General features: G+C 43.6%; 2 long non-coding RNA genes across 7 annotated transcripts in view; one reads left to right on the top strand and one right to left on the bottom strand.

The window, feature by feature from the left end:
• LOC123746816 (uncharacterized) overlaps positions 1-3,324 on the top strand; it is a 42,687-nt gene extending 39,363 nt beyond the window's left edge. For all 5 annotated transcript variants that reach the window (XR_011226097.1, XR_011226096.1, XR_006771562.2 and 2 more), the window contains one exon: positions 2,359-3,324. This is a non-coding gene — a long non-coding RNA (uncharacterized lncRNA). The remainder of the gene's footprint in view (positions 1-2,358) is intronic.
• Positions 3,325-4,049: 725 nt separating this feature from the next.
• LOC138359861 (uncharacterized) lies at positions 4,050-18,143 on the bottom strand. 2 transcript variants are annotated; one of them, XR_011226094.1, is made up of 7 exons: positions 17,740-18,143; positions 17,483-17,574; positions 16,883-16,967; positions 16,615-16,710; positions 14,991-15,106; positions 7,828-7,923; positions 4,050-6,831 (listed from the first exon to the last, which is right to left on the bottom strand). It is a non-coding gene; the product is annotated as an uncharacterized lncRNA (long non-coding RNA). The 2 variants fall into 2 exon arrangements; XR_011226095.1 differs by having other exon boundaries at positions 17,537-17,574.
• Positions 18,144-18,176: the final 33 nt, after the last annotated feature.

Here is an 18,176-nt window from a genome sequence, read left to right as displayed (position 1 = left end):
CAATGAAACCAAAGCACTGACCATTCAAATGACATCAAACTCGCAAAACAAGGACACGAAATTGAGTGGGTCACGTCTTTTCAACAGCTTGGAGTCATAAAAGACAGCCAGTTGAAATTCACTCAGGAAATTGATTCTCTTCGGCAACGTTGCAAAGCCAGTAACTTAACTTTGTGCTCCCTCACAAGTCTTAGAGATGGAGCAACCCTACCAGTACTCACAATGTAAATACGTTCAAGCAGTTAAGTCACTCATTGATTATGCTGCTCCTGCTCTCACATTTCTTAGTAATAACCAATGGGAAAGACTCCAAGTGTCACAAAATGATGCCCTCAGAACAATGCTGGGACCACCTAATTGGACGCGGCGAGAAAAATTTAAGAACTTAAACGAGCTTGCCAGCCTTAGAAAACAGACTCAAAGTATAGCCTCAATAACAGCAAAACTTGTTGGAACCACAACCAGACTGTCAATCAAAGATAGGATACACAGATCGCTTCACAGAAACCTTCAAAATAGACCGAGTACATGGACGGATAATCTAGTCAAGATTCTAGAGAAAGTGGACTTGACAAGGACCAATAGAAACAAAGCACAAGACAGTCCATATCATACTTTCGATTGCTCCCACGGAGAAGGCTGCCGAGACTAAAGATAATCATTAATGGATTACCAGCTAGAAAATCAGCATGTGACTCCCAGAGGATCAAAGCAATCATAGAACAACAAATGAAAAATATTTCAAGACCGACAACCACTGACATCATCACAAATGGATCAGTTGATCAAGAAAGATTCCACCGGGGCAGCAGTTTACAGCAACAACCATGAAACTTACTGGAACATGAACAGTGGGTGCACGACATTGCAAACAGAATTATGTGCCCTGAAATAGGCTATAAATTATGCATTTGAGATTAATTTACAACATGTCATCATTCATACCGCCTCTAAATATTTCGCTCCAAGCATTATTATCTAGGCAGCATGGAGATAATATGAAACTCGTTACCGAAATTTTACATACAGGAAAACAAGCGCATAATCTAGGACTGTCAATCACCCTAAATTGGATACCAAGTCACATTGGCATAGATGGTAATGAAAAGTTAGACGCGCTAGCAAAAAGTGCCACTTCTTTAACTGCTGTACAGGTAAAAATACCTCAAAGCTTCTCACAGATTAAGAAGCAAATCAAGGAGGAAATACTCCCATGTATGGAAAGTAGCCACACAGGCAAAGTAGGGGAGACCCAAACCACTGGGTACTCCTCGTTCAAGCCTGGGAAAAGCTATCCAGAGACATTGCAGTAGCCAGAAACAGACTCAAACTTGACTGCAAGTGCTGCTGGAAGGTAATAAATTCAATATGTAACATCATATCTTAGGAACAGATGTAGAAATGCCGCCGTTGCATTACCTACTGGAATGTGAAGCAACTGAAGGCCGGAACATCAAACTCAACATTCCACCAACAAGAGATCACGTTATTAAAGCAAAAGAGTAAATAGGTCGGGTTTCCTTATTTTTGCACCTTCCTTTAAAACTGTCACATATGCACGATAACCTTGTTACTGTGATAACCTAATTCAAATATGGCTCACCATAGATGCACCCACTTAGAGGCTAAAACAAATAATAAGATGTGATGGTGTTCTCTCAAGAGTGAGGGCTCTGACACTTTCCCGAAAAGCAAGATCTATCTTTGCAAGTCACACAAAATGGTCAATATCCCCGCACGAAATAATGGAAGATGTGTTATCCCAATGCATAAAAGCACAAGTATTCTTTACAATATTACCATAGGGCTTTTCAGTTCGATCAGAAATAGTGTATATGCATTTTTGCAAATGTTTGCCTGATGGGTGGTTGTAGTCATGGTAGCGGGGAGAGAGTAGGGACAAAATACGTATTATACATGAGGAAGTCACATCCAGAGATGAGGTACTTCACGAGTCATTAACAAGTCACACCCAATGGGTCACTCTGCCCTCTGGTTTCATATGATTGTGTTGATGGAACGTTCTGCAGCAAAACTTCATAGTATTGAGGAAAGAAATCCGTATGATGGGATTGATATTGGATCCAAAGTTATGATGTAAATTGGAGAGTCGAGAACCTCTTGGCAGGGCCCCCGCCCAAGAGCTGATGATCGGTAATGCTGGCCCAACCAAAAGTGTGTAGTAGTTTTGTTTAGGAATGAAACGAATGCAAAACTGGGAAGATTTTCAACAAGTTCCCCACAGAACATCCAGTAAAATTTGGTCCAGTAATGAAACTTATTGTAGTCTAATAGGCATTAAATGCATTGTATGTTTACATTTAATCAATTAAATTTCATTCTTTTTTACCTTAACAGGTCTGCGGTACAAATGGGCAGTGCAAGCATCAGCAGGAATATATGAATCACGCTCATGCTGACTTTGTACGTTAGGAAACATGGTACTTGGGAACGCTGATGGCAACCACATCAAACGAAGAGGAACCCCAGACGATGGCAGCAGATTGGAAATAATGGGAACATGCCAAGGCGCAGAAACCGGAGCTGGCTCAGTGAACCTCAATTAGGACATTTATATACATTTGATTTATAAATGTGCCGAGGATGACTGCCACGAGAACTGACCAGTTGTTTTATACATGGATGATTGAGGGAAGTGTGCAAGCCCATGATGACTGGCTAAGAGGATTGGCTCCAGTTTACGAAGGTACACCTAAGAAGGAAACGGGTATGTAGGGTAGAAATCATTCACCCAGACATGGCAGGAGAGGCGTGAAAGGGTAAGTGTGTGGGTATGTTGATTGCTCACATTACATGACTTACGTTTGTCTGGAGCATTCAAATGTTCGTATTACAAACGGTACTAGCCTGTTTTTTAAAGAGCTTATTATTATTAAAACTAGCCCTCCAATTTAAATATTTTATATTATTTCAAAACACGTGCACACTTTCATACCTAACACGCTTTAAACATGTTATTGAATTGTCTTAGGGAACTGTACCTTTCCTCTATTCATTTTATTTAGGCAACGATATTTTTCCAAATGCAAGAGGGGAGGTGGAATGAAATGTATCAGGAGAAAACACCCAGCGAAAGCACCAGTAGCACTCGCAGGGGTCAGACTAGGGATGGAATGGGATTACAGATGAAAAACAATGCTGTCCAATCCAATTTTAATTGTGGGGGGATTGAACGATTAGCTACATGAAGCGAGACGGGCTGGACGCTAGAAGAGCAAACTGGTTAGAGAGGTCTTTTTCCTATGTTGTCTCTGTGTTAAAACAGTCTTGCTCCAGACAGAAAGGGAGAAGACTCAGTTTCAATCGTCCTCTGAGACGATTGAAATTATTGGGAGTGTAATGGATCCCAAATGTCTTTGACCATGAACATAGTGTTTTTATGCAAGTCACCCATTATTGTCGATATCGCTTAGAAAAATGTTAACGGGACATGCAGGCTATGTTTCAATTAGCCTCAACCCTAGGCCTTCAAGTTTGTATGTAGAGAGTCTGTGCCCTTTAACCCTGGCATATGGTATTCCTGTCATTTTAAGGTCAACTCCTGCATACCTTACGTTGTTAAATGAAGTCATAAGCTATTTAGGTGCTTTATTTCCAGGAAATTTATTTTACAACCTACCAGGATTGCTGTTCATGTAAGCAACAGAATATTGTACATAACTAATAAAGGCAGAACTACAATTCTAAATTTGCATGGTACTGACTACCCACACCTGGCCTCTTTCACAAAAGTTGCGAGTGTACGCTCAAGCAGTGCTTGCCATAACAATTGCACGATCTCCTGTGATAAACAATTCCCTGTCATTGGTAATGGAAATGTTAATAACCTCGTCAGTGTATGAAATGATACTTTATGACGGTAGTTATAACACGTCACAGTAGTAAATAAGGTTAACATAATGCAAGCGTTTATTTGTTCTTATTTAGGGTGTAGGTAAACTATCAGACATGCTCCAAAAGTAGATCAGCCAAAATGTGTGTACGATCTACTTTAATTCGTATTGTGAAATGGAAAATAAAATACACCGACATCTGGATGCTTTATTTCTTACCATATATATTTTACAAGTTTAATACAAAATGCATTAAAATAGACTGCAGTTATTAAACTTCCAGCCACAAAGCATCATAACCACATTTTAGTTATAGACAAGAGGGTACATTGGGTTTGTAAATACCATGCCATGTAGTCTCAATCTCTTAAAGCCACTAGTACGCACAGCGTTTCGGGCCGGGTCCTTAATCTAACAATTTTAAGTAGGTAAATTCTAGCAGAATAAATAAAATGATTATATAATACTTTTCTCTTGCAATGTGAGAGATTAGCAAGTATATTAAAGCACATTGGTATATTCAACAAAGTAAAGCTCTGACAGCTTGATTGGTGCCTATTAATCTTTGATTAAATTACCATACAGCAAATTGATAGCACACAAGACAACAATGATAACACTGGTAAAGTTGTTCTCATTGGGTACATAAAGATGGGGACATTAAGGTAGCACTATCTAGTGCTAATTTTAAAGCAACAAGGTAATAAAACACACACATGATAACGTTTGGTATATTAGTTTTTGTTTAATGATGCACAGGTTGAACACCTTTTCAATTCATTAGGGAGTTCCTTCCATAGACTAGGTCCCTTTATTTGCATAGTGTGTTTATCCCCAGAGTCAATTGTACTCTGGGATAAAGATTTATTTCTGGTGTGGTGATAATGGGCCCTATTACATCTGTCCAGGGAGAGTTTCAGAGCAGGATTTGCATTTAACAGGGTTCTGTAAATGTAGTTGACAACAGTGTGGAGTAAGAGTATGTTTAGCATGTTTAGGGAGTTAAACAAGGGGGCTTAGTGCTGTCTGAAGCCAGATTACTATTCCGATAACAGATTTTTGCAGGGTGATGGACTTTAGGTGGTTTGCAGTGGTTGAACCCCATGCACAGATACAATCATTAAGATAGGGATAGATTAGTGCACAAGATGAGAGCACAGTTGGGTACATATATGATTTTGCAGAGTATACCAACTCTTAGTTATGTGTTGCATGTGGGTGCTGAAGTTGACTTGTCTAGGAATAAGCCAAGAAAATTTACATCTTTTTTATTACTAATGTTTACATTGTCTATCTGAAGCCGATTTCAATTTGTATATTTGCTTCCAAATAACATGAAGACCTACTACATCTTAAGTGTTGGTTGGTTGACATCCGTAGGTGGACTTCAGTTCAGTTCATTATTAACTACATTATTTAGTGTATGTGGGTTGCGGTTAAAGTAGACAAGGGTAATATCGGCAAACAATATAGGTTTCAGAATGTTATATACATCAATGATCTGCCTATTTTTTTTAAGAAATAGGAGAGGTCCCAAGGTGCTGCCCTGTGGCACTCCAACTGTTATTGGTAGAGTGGGAGAGGTTATATCATTGATGGCTACACATTGGTGTATCACTAAGATTAGGATTCTATGTAGTCCAGTGCATGGCCTCTGATGCCATAATGGAGTTTACGTAACAGTTAGTTCTGATTAAACAGTATCAAAAGGCATTTCTCAGGTTAAAACATTATTTCTGAAAATGTTACAAAATCTTTAATTTCCTACCTAAGATTACTAATAATTGCTTACATTTTAAATGCTGGTAATCCAGCCATCCTCTGCATCTATAACTTTCGGGGACGTGTCTCGGTTCACGTCAAAACTATGAAGTTATAGCACCTAAAATGTTTTTAAACCAGAAGGGCCAAATCTTTATACCAATTATGATAATTTCAAGGACATTAACAAAACTTATTCTTTGGTTATGGAACATAGTAAAGGTGTCACACTGGTCAGCCAGAAAAAGTTAATATCAGGAGTGGTACCAACTGAAAACTTTTAGAAACGACTGTTAAGTGAAACTAACACTGGGCCAATTTCCAATGATTTTTATTACACGTGGCACTACTTCCGAAACCCTGCATTGCCATCTTTTTCATAAGCTTGACGCAACACGACTGCATTATGCTCTCACTAATCAAGAGGCCAGCTCGTCTCCATGTGGCCCCCTAGGGTGTCTGTACAAGCAGATTGATTGTTATATTAGTTTAAGTGTTAATTGTCACAAGTATCCTTACGTTTCGAATTATTCATATTAACTATCAGACTTCTCCGCACTTTAGGTTCCTCTCTCATTAACATGATCCAACTTCCTCTAAGCCTAAAGTTTAAGACATTTCCAATTTATGTTCATTACGATATTAGACACTTATTCGGTCACTATTAACCATATAAACCATTTGAACTAATATTATTTTTATCACAACCAAAGTCAATCTGAGCATTCAAATCCAAGTACAGATCTTTCACTTTTAAGTGCCAAAGTTTTCTACTCTGTATCAAACACTTTCTAGTTAAGATAACTGCCACTTCTCACTTGCGGGGTGGGGGAGAAAGGAGAGAAGTTTACCAGCAATATTTAAATGGTATTTGGTTATGTCAACAAACTTTATATACTGTACTTTTATTTTAAACATTTAGTAATTAACATTTTTCAAGTTTAAACTTCACTGTAGGATTATCATTTATATAAATTAAAGGCACTTATGATAACTACAAATTTCTTCTCATCTTTTTTTTTTTGGTACAAGACCAACAATATTTACATTTACGTCCACATGTCTAGTCTACGAATCTTGCCGATGCAGGAGACATGTCTGCGGCAGCCAGGTCATCTCTTCTCTACATTACACACTTTGTTGGGGTTAACAGCTCCACTGAAGTCAATTCTACGTCATCTTATCGGCAGTGTGGCGACCTTCTACACGCCATTTCCTCCCTGAAATGAAATAAAATATTACATTCCATGACTAGTGCATTGCAAAATGCCTCCACCTACTAATATAAATACGCTCCCTGTACAACTATTACCTTTAACTACCATGGAAATTTACCTATTCTTCTACCTACACGCTTGTCAACCTATATAACACTACTAGCACCGGTGACCACTACATACTTCCATTACCTTTTCTTTTTTAAATGTACAAAAATAAAATAAAAACAAAATCAACCAGCACATTCTTAATTCTAAATTTTAAGCAGTGATAAAGTTAGGGTGGGGGATATTACTTTTCATTTAAATTTCTTATTTAAGAGCCACAGCACAGCTAGAGATGAACGTAAACAACTAACAAACGACCCGAGACAACAAGAAACCTTACAGGAACCTGAAGGAAACTACCTGAATTCATTTGCATTCAGGAAGCTACCTTGTCCTTTGCCCAACACCATACTGGTAAAGAATACAAACACAGCCAACTTTAGAATCTAACTATGCAACCCGTCCTCTTAAAACACCACTTTTCGCAGGAAGCATAGCGAGGAAGAACTAAGGGCAGCGTTGGTGAAGATAAAGCAACCACACGAGGTGTCACGACCATAACTAGCTCCTAGAGGGCAGCATCTAACAATATTGGAAACCAGAGAGTGAACACTTCCATCTTTTAGGAAGTAACCAACGGAAACAACCAAAAGAAACAGATTACAAAAATTGGGGAAAAGTGTCACTTTTGAACCAAGGAACTATGGCAGGAGAAGAACTGCTCAATGCAATTCAGAACACTGAGACAAAGCTTGCAGAATGAGACCCTTCCCCCCCACCAAGTCACACAAGGCCTTTCAACACATTAACGACCAACTGCACGAGGGGGTGGGTTAATGGTTTATCAATTATTTATCTACCCACTATGCTACTTTACTGTTCAAATATGGCTCATTCTATTTTTTTTTTTATTAGCTATTTTTACACAACATGGTCTTAAATTTAACTTGCCTCAATTACACGTCTGTTCAGGTGCTGGCCGACACCACCTCCAATGGAAACATCACACGAACGTCACCGGTCCTTGTGGTATACCGTCACACCTGAGGAAATGAGATTTTTTTTAATATTCTTTGTCCTTCCATTTGTCATTTATTACTTTACTGACAATGGATGGATGGGAATTTGAGGAACTTTAAATTTTATAGTTTTATTTACCATTTCTAAACCCAACTATTTTTCCACCCACCATTAGATTTACATTACCTCCAACAGCAACAATTATAAATTTATGCGAGCAACTCTGTCAATAACCACAATCTATTATATTCACATTGTGTCAGGTTATCTCGAGATTTCGGGGTTTTAGTGTCCCCGCGGCCAGGTTCTCTACCTGGCCTCCACCCCCAGGAAGCACCCCGTGACAGCCGACTAACACCCAGGTACCTATTTTACTGCTAGGTAACAGGGGCATAGGGTGAAACTCTGCCCATTGTTTCTCGCCGGCGCCCGGGATCGAACCCGGGACCACAGGATCAAAAGTCCAGCGCGCTGTCCGCTCGGCTCCTAATTGTCCACTAATTCTAACGCGTATTTAACGCATTTCTTCACTGACCTGTTATGCCTTCACAGAGATGAAGGGAAAAAACTGCCAAGTATTGTTCCAATAAAAACCACTATTAACATACCCACGCAACCACTGTTCTAATGTGCACTAAACTAGAGAAATATGGGCATTATTTCCACAACTTATCAAACTACAGCCACCCGAGGCTTTGAGATATTCAATACTCTAAATATTTTCAGAGTGCACGAAAAGCTTTAATACTAACGGACAAAGAACATTTATAGCTTAAACATACAAACTATTACAGATGGAAACAAATATGTACAAGCCAAAATCCAAGTTTAAAACCGATACAGCATTGGACACATTGCATTACATGATCGGTGGCTGGAAGTTATTCCAAGACCTGAAACTCTGGTAGGAACAAAATATTCAAGAGAAACTTGTTAAACTGGCACAAAAATAATAAACACTTGCAGGTGACGAGTCACAATAACGACTCTTTAATGGTCCAGGACGGACCAATACCTCGTCGTCACTTAACCTAGTGTGGGGGCTGGTCGCTTACCCACCAACAAAAATATCTCGACAGCCAATCCAAGTTGTGTCTCCATGCACAAACCCGATACTATAATAATTCACATTTCTTTTCAAACTGAGCAACTCATTACCAAAAGAAGCCATCAAGCCAGGGAGTCCATGTAGCACCAAATGTTAGGGAATATTCAAAAGACGCTAAATATCACTAGGGGATGCCAATATCATTAAAGCACACAAGGTGAACAAGGTATTCAGTTCAACAATACTAGAGGGGGGACAAGCGACCGCGAGGGACTGTCAGGAAGTAAGATGCGCACACATCCTACAAGTCAGGACATTCAACAAGGATATGCTCTACTGTAGGAGGGACAATTCAGTTTTGCGCAACATTAAGTGCCCATCGGTTTAATGTGTACGCCGAATACTTAACTTCCGAGTCATTTCCCAACGCCGGTTATGGTGGTAGAACATTTTAGTTATTTTTAAAACTTTCGAGAACTTGCTGCTCCTAACCTACAAGCACTCAAAACTTGCTCCTATTGATCAATTTCATTGAAATTTTTCCAAATTCATATACACCAATTTTTGCCTGTAGTGCACAAGCCAAAAGCCGTACAATTTTTAAGAGAACGGCCTGAACAGGCACGAGTTTAGGAATGATTAACAGGGTACACGTTATATTAACTAGTTTATTAGAAACGGGACAAGTGCAGATGTCCGCCTTCGCAGCACCAACCGCACCCGTCATTAAAGGAAACAATATGGCTGCGAACCCGGCAAAACTTCACCGTTCAACCTGTTTCAGATTAGCAATAGCCAATATTTAATTTTGACGACGACAGGATTAAACGACTCTGGCCATGAGGGCACAGTCAACAAAAGCAAACTAACAATTACAGCAATAAACCCTTTTTAAAAGCATACAAATTGCACAGTTCGCCCGTGAACATGCTAGTCTCTGCAGACGGGCAACAAGTGCTGTCAAGACAACAGTAGCCTACACTGCCAGCAGACTTGGACCCCCATCTGTGAAGACCGAGATGGAGCTAGTGTGAAGAAACCTGTGGAAGGAAAAAAAAGGGATTTCAGAACTGTAGCAGGGGGTAAAAGCTTTTGTCATGCGGGTTAAGGTTCTACAAAACTCTAGACCCTCCAGAGGGGAGGGGGCCCCAAAGAACCTTGCAAGCTAAAACCATACAAATGGGAATGCCGAAAGGGAACATGGGGCCCCCCCCCCCCACAGGATGGGTAATGGTCAAAGTACAACATAAGCGATAGTGAGGGTATTGGAGAAACCGCATGAAGTAGACATCACGGCGATCCTGTCGAGACATTACGCCGATTTCAACATACAGCCTCTGGCTAGGAGTCTAACAAAAGGCACCAGACCCCAGGCATAGTTTAGTATGGCAAAGAGCAACATGACGAAAAGTTGAGCGAGGCAGACGAGTAAGCAGGACAGTCATAACAGTTTAGACAGCACTAGAGGAACCTAACCCTATCAACTTCCCTGGAAGCATGGGACACCACCAAGTTAAGGGTCTTTGAGCATTCAACTGAGGTAAGAGATATGGCATGACCAATACAAACTAGTGTTAAAGATTAACCCCAGAAGTTCAGCCGAATCTTTATACAAATGATTATGATCATCAAGCGACACAGGGTCAAAGAACGACCCACTTCCTAGTAGAGGTCTCGGCACAAGTCTTGGCTGTGGAGAACCAAGCCATGATTGATGGCCCAGGACAACACCGTCAGTCTCAAATTGAAGCCGCCAGTGGAGGAAAGGCAAGTCTAGTCATCACCTTGACAGCAGAGGGCAAGATCGTCAACAGTTTAAAATGTCACAGGGAAGGAAGAAAAGACCATTGAGGGCAACTTGGGAAAGTAGCTCTGAACACTACTTTGGGATACACCTTCGTATTCCTGAAAAGAGACCAGTACCAAGCAGTACTAAACGAACGACGAGAGAGGAAGCTCTGGAGGAACATTACCACAAAGGTCAAAAGAACCGAGTTTGGACAATAGGTTTCCTCCAGGTGTCGTCATACCTTTCCCAGGTCAAGAACTACAGCAACTACAGATTTTCCCAGCAAAGGCAGTAAGAATGTACACCAAGTTCACGAGGATCTCTGCGATACTCGCGAAAGCCAAATTATGAAGGACAAGTGCTAGGGTTCAAAGAATCACATATGAACATTGTCCATATGCTCAAAGACTACAAATGCAACTCTGTAGAGCAATGGTGTGGAAGTCTTTAGGAAATTACTAGAGAACCATATTTCCAAATACAAAGAACAACCGCCTCAATTCGGTGCTCCGGGACTGAACGATTCTCAGACACTTAAATACCGAAATGCCCATGGAGGGAGATTGCAAAGCATCTCAATATTATCCGAGCCCGAAACCGTAAAAACGCACAGGGCCAGGGTAGACTGCAGTTCTGAGAGGATCGTTATAGGGAAGCTGAAGACTAGTGTAAATATCTAAAGGACGACTGAGCTTACAAGCAAGGAAGGACAGTGGAAGACGAGAACAGGAGCCAACTATATAAAAGTTGGAACACAGTTTGATCGCAACCAACACCGAATCTAAAATAGAAACATGGCGGTGAAGGACTAGCGAAACATCTAACAAATTTGCCCACTATCTTGCAAATTTCTTAAAGATCTGGGGCACAGAAGTGTCAGACATAATGGTGGAAACTAAAGTTCTCAAACCCTCATGCTTGGCCATACCGATGGCCACAGTCCACCGCACTATCCTTCCGGGGGGGGGGGGGGGGGAAGAGAAAAAAAAAAAAAAAAAATTAGCCCGTCACTCTGCGACGGTGTTTCCAGCCTGCATGCTTACAGCAAACAGACAGAAAAATCTGCATTCCAACAGGGAATGCACCGCTACGTGCCCCGGGAGGGAAGAGCGAGTAACAGAGGGCAACATCAAAAACCCATCATGAATGAGGAGGGTTCGTGGGAAGAGGCAGATCAGCTTGGTAAGAATAGCACCCAAGGTTAAGAACTGCTTCCAGTCAGCCTTGGCAAACTTCAACCTAGGAAAGGAGAGAGTGAAATGAAAATGTGACTAGCATTGGGAAATGGTCATTTGTGTAGGTCATTAAGAACTTGCCAGGTGAAGTCAAAATGAAGGTAAGACAAGCACATGGGAAAGAGTGCGAGTGCAGGAGTCAACACGAGTTGCCTCGCCACAATTTAGAACAGGACAAATGATTCGATAAGGCGGCCCCGGGTGTTGGTCAAAGCATCGCCCCTATAGTGTATGCCGACAGTTACAAAAAATAAATCACCCGAAAGTAGCACAGGCGCCAATAAGAGTCCAACAGGTGTTTAAGATCGTAACTAGGACATCTGGGGGAGAAAATTTAAACAGACTGGATACCATTTACGCACAATGATACGGGTTGCAGCACACTGAATGGGCTACTGAAAAATTAGGACGAAAGAAAAGGTAATATCAGTACGATTCAAGAGCGGCAGAATTATGGACACCACCAAAAGCTTAAGAGGAAGAGAAAAGAAGAACCACAAAAGCGACCATGAGCAGCACCAAGCACCGGCTTCTAGACAAACAAAGCGGGGGAAACTGCACGATCAGAAGTGCGAGTTTAAGCAAATTGCCATAAAAACTACGAAAATTCAATTATAAAAAACAAGAACAAAGACATAACTGAAAACAAGGGAACACAGTAGACCAAGGAAGATCACGACCAGAGAAATCACCATGATGGATAGCCAAAGCTAGCAAACATAATGGAGACGGGAATGGGTGGACATATCAGAGGTGAATGGACAGATTCCAGAGTAGGAGACAGGAGCGGTCAAGGTAATCTGCAGGAACGACAAACAGGAGAGGGCACCGGATGAAGGGCAACATCCAAGAGGATCCAAGGACCAAAGAACTGCAAACTGCCACTGAAATGCGAGGGGAAGCAGGGATAGTGTCCAAGTAGGAACTTTAATACATTGAAGCTAGCCTTACCTGCCGGGAAGGAAGAACTTTAAAAGCTACATTTACGTTTCTCACAAACAGACATACCATCAGCAATGTACTGGGCAACTGCCGCAACAGTCAACAAGAGAACGGGAAAGGTCAACATGAACACTGCAGAGGAGAATGCACAATGGCCCAGACAGGCAAGAAGGGAGGAGGGCTGAAAAAGTAGTGGGGCAAAATGGAACAGGGGCACAGATGAAGACCGGGAAGGAAGAAAACGCAACACAGAACCAGAAAGACCGCCTTCTGGCCCAGAAGGCAAGGAGCAGACAAGGTAGTGGTGTCTAGGTCAAAAACCCTTCAAACTGAGAGTGGGAGGAGGGGGGGGGGGGCGCGCCAAGAAAGGGAGTGTGACACCAGCACAAGACATACCAGAAAAAAGCAAGATGGTGAAGCTCCCATCTTACCTCGGGAAAGGACATCACCGTTTCAATTGGAGGATGGTTTCCTCAAATGTGAAGAGTGCATACATGTGTGGCAAAGAGCAGGATGGCCATCACCGCAATTTATTCAGTCAGCTTGGGAAGAACACTTAGAATGACCCAAATCTCTACAAAACGATCACAAGAGTACTTTTACACCTGAAGGGACCATACCAAAATCTCTAGCACCTGCTACAGAGGCGAGGAGAGCGGATGTACTCCTGAACGGAGCATCTGGCACCAGCCACAATGACTGAAGAGGGAAAGAAACTATCACTAGACCTTCACAATGCGAATAGGATCACGAGGACCACGAAGGGGAGATCGTGCGAACTACCTTGAAAATAGAATAGCCTTGGGCCTCGAGGATAGACTGCCACGAGGATATCAAGTACACGTTCCCTGTCAACATTGTATGGGAGAAGAATTGTGCCATTCAACTCGACATCTTTAGAGATCTGAAAAAGGGTCTCCCCAATGCAGGACAACGAAGCGAAGCCGACAGCCTCTTCCCGAGAGGGCACCAACAACATTAGTACCAGTACAGTTTATGTTAAATGAGAAACTTATTCAACATGGTGCTTATGGAGGAATAAATCAGGACGAGTAGGGTCAACATGACTAAGATCAAAATATTTTGTCCACGTAGCAGGACCAAAGCCTGTAAATGAGGACATTGGGGAAGGAATCTTGCTAGTGCAGAGGTGACGACGCCAAGCACCCCTGGTAAGAGGCCCCAAAAGGCACAGTTGTGACGAGACAACCTCGCCAGGTGACTACGTCACAACTTAGGGGGATTGGGGCTCATCCCCAGTGGGGGAGGGGAAGAGAATCAGACTCAATCTGAAATAGCATTATCAGGGAGCCCAAGTAAAGCAGGGACTAGAGCCCAGCCTACCGGCACAGACTCGTGGGGTAGACAACCCCTCCCCCCCCCCCCCTCACTAACAATCTAAACCTTACTGTGAAAGGTCAATGTAACTAGCTTTCAGGTCTGTTGCACACCTATTCGCCCATCCTCAATTACAAAGTTCCCCTCTGCTACCCTTGTCACTCCCTTAAAAATGCAACATTGCCCCATCGATTAATTTCCAACTCGTCTCTATAGACGATCTGAAACTTTCAGCCAGTCTCGCCCGAAAACAAAGTCCACAAACCCGAGACTTCATCGCAGTCTTTCCTTCAACACTGGTACAGCGCAACCACTTTCCATACATCACATCTGTATGATGCGAGTCATTATTCCCATCATTACTTGCCCTTTTACGACGAGATTTCACCCTCAGATGCCACCTTCCCACTCCCGACCAAACTCTCCAAAACTACCCGCTCTCTCTCTTCCCCCCCCCCCCCCAAAGTAAATTAAAACTTCTCGACTGCCACGAACCCCAAGGAACAAGACGGGACGACAGTTTTAGAACCCGCCCTGCAACCCACACCCAGAGAACAACACTACCCTCATCACGTCAGGGTAGCCTACCTTCACCTACTGAAGATTGTAGACTACAAAAGATCACTATTTGTACCTACCAAATATGCAATGTATATTATCAATTCTCATTTTATTCAATATTAACTGCAGTTTGACATGTCTACCTAACAAAGGGCAGTGCTAAAAAATCTTACTCGCCTCATTTTCTTCAATTAAGAAGAAGGCCACGCAGGCGCTGGGGGAACATGGCTCCAACGGAAATGTCCATGGTCCGTGTTCAGCCATCACGCTCAGAGGGAACGTCCAGGGTCACCCTGAAAAAATAAATATAACAGGGGAAAATTTTGCATTTATAATCCGATTTGCCGGGGACACTTGTGGCCCTCTGCGCCCTGACACCTCCCCACCAAGTCCCGACACCTCCCCACCAAGTCCCGACACCTCCCCACCAAGTCCCGACACCTCCCCACCAAGTCCCGACACCTCCCCCACCAAGTCCCGACACCTCCCCCACCAAGTCCCGACACCTCCCCCACCAAGTCCCGACACCTCCCCCACCAAGTCCCGACACCTCCCCCACCAAGTCCCGACACCTCCCCCACCAACGCCCGACACCTCCCCCACCAACGCCCGACACCTCCCCCACCAACGCCCGACACCTCCCCCACCAACGCCCGACACCTCCCCCACCAAGTCCCGACACCTCCCCCACCAAGTCCCGACACCTCCCCCACCAAGTCCCGACACCTCCCCCACCAAGTCCCGACACCTCCCCCACCAAGTCCCGACACCTCCCCCACCAAGTCCCGACACCTCCCCCAACAAGTCCCGACACCTCCCCAACAAGTCCCGACACCTCCCCAACAAGTCCCGACACCTCCCCAACAAGTCCCGACACCTCCCCAACAAGTCCCGACACCTCCCCAACAAGTCCCGACACCTCCCCAACAAGTCCCGACACCTCCCCAACAAGTCCCGACACCTCCCCAACAAGTCCCGACACCTCCCCAACAAGTCCCGACACCCTTCTTGCCGCCACCAAAAGTCCGGAGAGAGGACAGGAGGGAGGAGAGCAGGAGCCATCGCCACATGTCAGGCAGCTCACCACATCCAGGCACCATCCTCCGTTGGGGGGGGGGGGGGGAAGAATCCTGAAAAAGATAAAATTACAAACATTGGTACCTGCCAATCATGCTAGTTCACTGGATAATTTTTTACATTTCTGAATATATGCCATTTACTAGTCACCCCCCCCCCCCCCAAACCCAAATTTATAGTTTAATTGTATGTGACAAAGTGCAGTGTTCAATAAAACGAACATTCTCGCTTGCCTGAGAACACGTCCATACAAGTGGCTCCAGCAGGAACATCACAGGAACGTCCATGGCTTGTGTTCAGTCGTCACGCCGAGAGGGGGGAACGTCCATGGTCACACTGGGGGGGGGGGGGGAAATAAAAAATTAGAACGGAGTAGTGACACTTTTCCAATTATTTTCCGATTTCCCAAGGACACTTGTGGAAAATGGGTGGGAAGTAAAGGGCAACTTGTAAATGCTATTTACCATTTGAAGTAAGTTACACGAGGTAATTGCAAACGTAAAAGAAGTTCCCTGTGCGTCCACAATCCCCATTTTAACCACCCCAACCACTACACTTCCCCCCCCCCCCCCCAAAAAAAAAAAAAACCACCCAACCAGTCCCAACACCAAAATCCACCAAACCAGTCCCAACATCCCCAAAACCACCCAACAAATCCAGACACTAGCCCAATCCCAACTCTCTCCTTCCCCCTCCCCGAGTCTCGACACTTTACCATACCAACCACCATGTATCCAAAGTGAGGACGGGAGGGAGAGCAGGAGCCACAAGAGGTCAGATCGCTCACCGTGTCAAGGCACCATCCTCCGAGTGGTGAATCCTAGAAAAAGTAACAATTACAAATATTAATACCTCCCAATCAGGCTAGTTTACCGAAGATTTTTATATTTCTGAATATATACCATTTACTAGTCCCCCCAACCTCCCATTTTATAGTTTCATTGTATGCGACAAGATGTAGTGTTCAATAGAATAAGAACTTTCTCACTTGCCTCGGAACACGTCAATGCAGGTGGCGGGGAGTAAAGTGGCTCCAGCTCCTACGGGAACATCCATGGTCCGTGGTCAGCCAACACGCTGGAAAAATAGAACATTAAAAACAATTTTGCATTTTTCTGATTTGCCAAACTTGTGTGGAAAATGGATCAGAAACAAACTTTTACCAAAGCTTAATTTACTATGAGGTTACACGAGTTAATTGTTAATTTAATAAAGTTACCTGTGCGTCCACAATGCCCATTTAAACCACCCAACCAGTCCCAGAACCAGTCCCCCCTTTCTCTCACCCCCAAAAAGAGTCCCAACACCCCCCAAAACCAGTCCCAACACCCCCCAAAACCAGTCCCAACACCCCCCAAAACCAGTCCCAACACCCCCCAAAACCAGTCCCAACACCCCCCAAAACCACTCCCAACACCCCCCAAAACCACTCCCAACACCCCCCAAAACCAGTCCCAACACCCCCCAAAACCAGTCCCAACACCCCCCAAAACCAGTCCCAACACCCCCCAAAACCAGTCCCAACACCCCCAAAACCAGTCCCAACACCCCCCAAAACCAACATTTCTTGCCCCCTCCCCCCCTACACCAACCGCCAAGAATCCAAAGCGAGGAGTAAGGATGAGAGCAGATGTCAGGCAGCTCACCACGTCCAGGCACCATCCTCCGAGGGGGAGAGGGGAACCTAGAAAAGAAAATTACAAACATTGTGACCTCCGAATCGTGCTACCTTACTGCACAATTTTGTATAGTAACTAGCATATATTCAGAAATAGTCCCCCCCCCCCCCTTAATTTATTGTTTTATATGTGACAAAGTGCAGTGTTCAATAAAATAAGCTCTCACTTGCCTGAGAACACGTCCATGCAGATGGGAGGAAAGTGGCTCTAGCTCCTACGGGAAGATCACGGGAACGTCCATGGCCCATGTTCAGCCATCACGCTGGAAAAATAAATACAACAGAACAGGGAATACAATTTTGCATTTAGTTTGCCAAGAACACTGGAAAATGGGTAGGAACCAGAGAGGAACTTCTACAAAAACTATTTACTAGTTTAATTAGGTTACAGGAGGTATTGCAAAGAATATCAAGTTACCTGTGCATCCACAATGCCCATTTAAACCACCCGAACCAGTCCCAACATCCCAAACCCACCCAACGCTTCCCCAACCAGTCCCAACGCCTCCCAACCAGTCCCAATGCCACCCAACCAGTCCACACCCCAAAACCACCCAACCAGTCCCAACATCCCAAACCCACCCAACGCTTCCCCAACCAGTCCCAAC

The sequence above is a fragment of the Procambarus clarkii genome, chromosome 93 (assembly GCF_040958095.1).
Source record: "Procambarus clarkii isolate CNS0578487 chromosome 93, FALCON_Pclarkii_2.0, whole genome shotgun sequence".
Classification (NCBI taxonomy): domain Eukaryota; kingdom Metazoa; phylum Arthropoda; class Malacostraca; order Decapoda; family Cambaridae; genus Procambarus; species Procambarus clarkii.
Note: the sequence above shows the minus strand (reverse complement) of the source record. Positions and strands in the feature narration are given on the sequence as shown.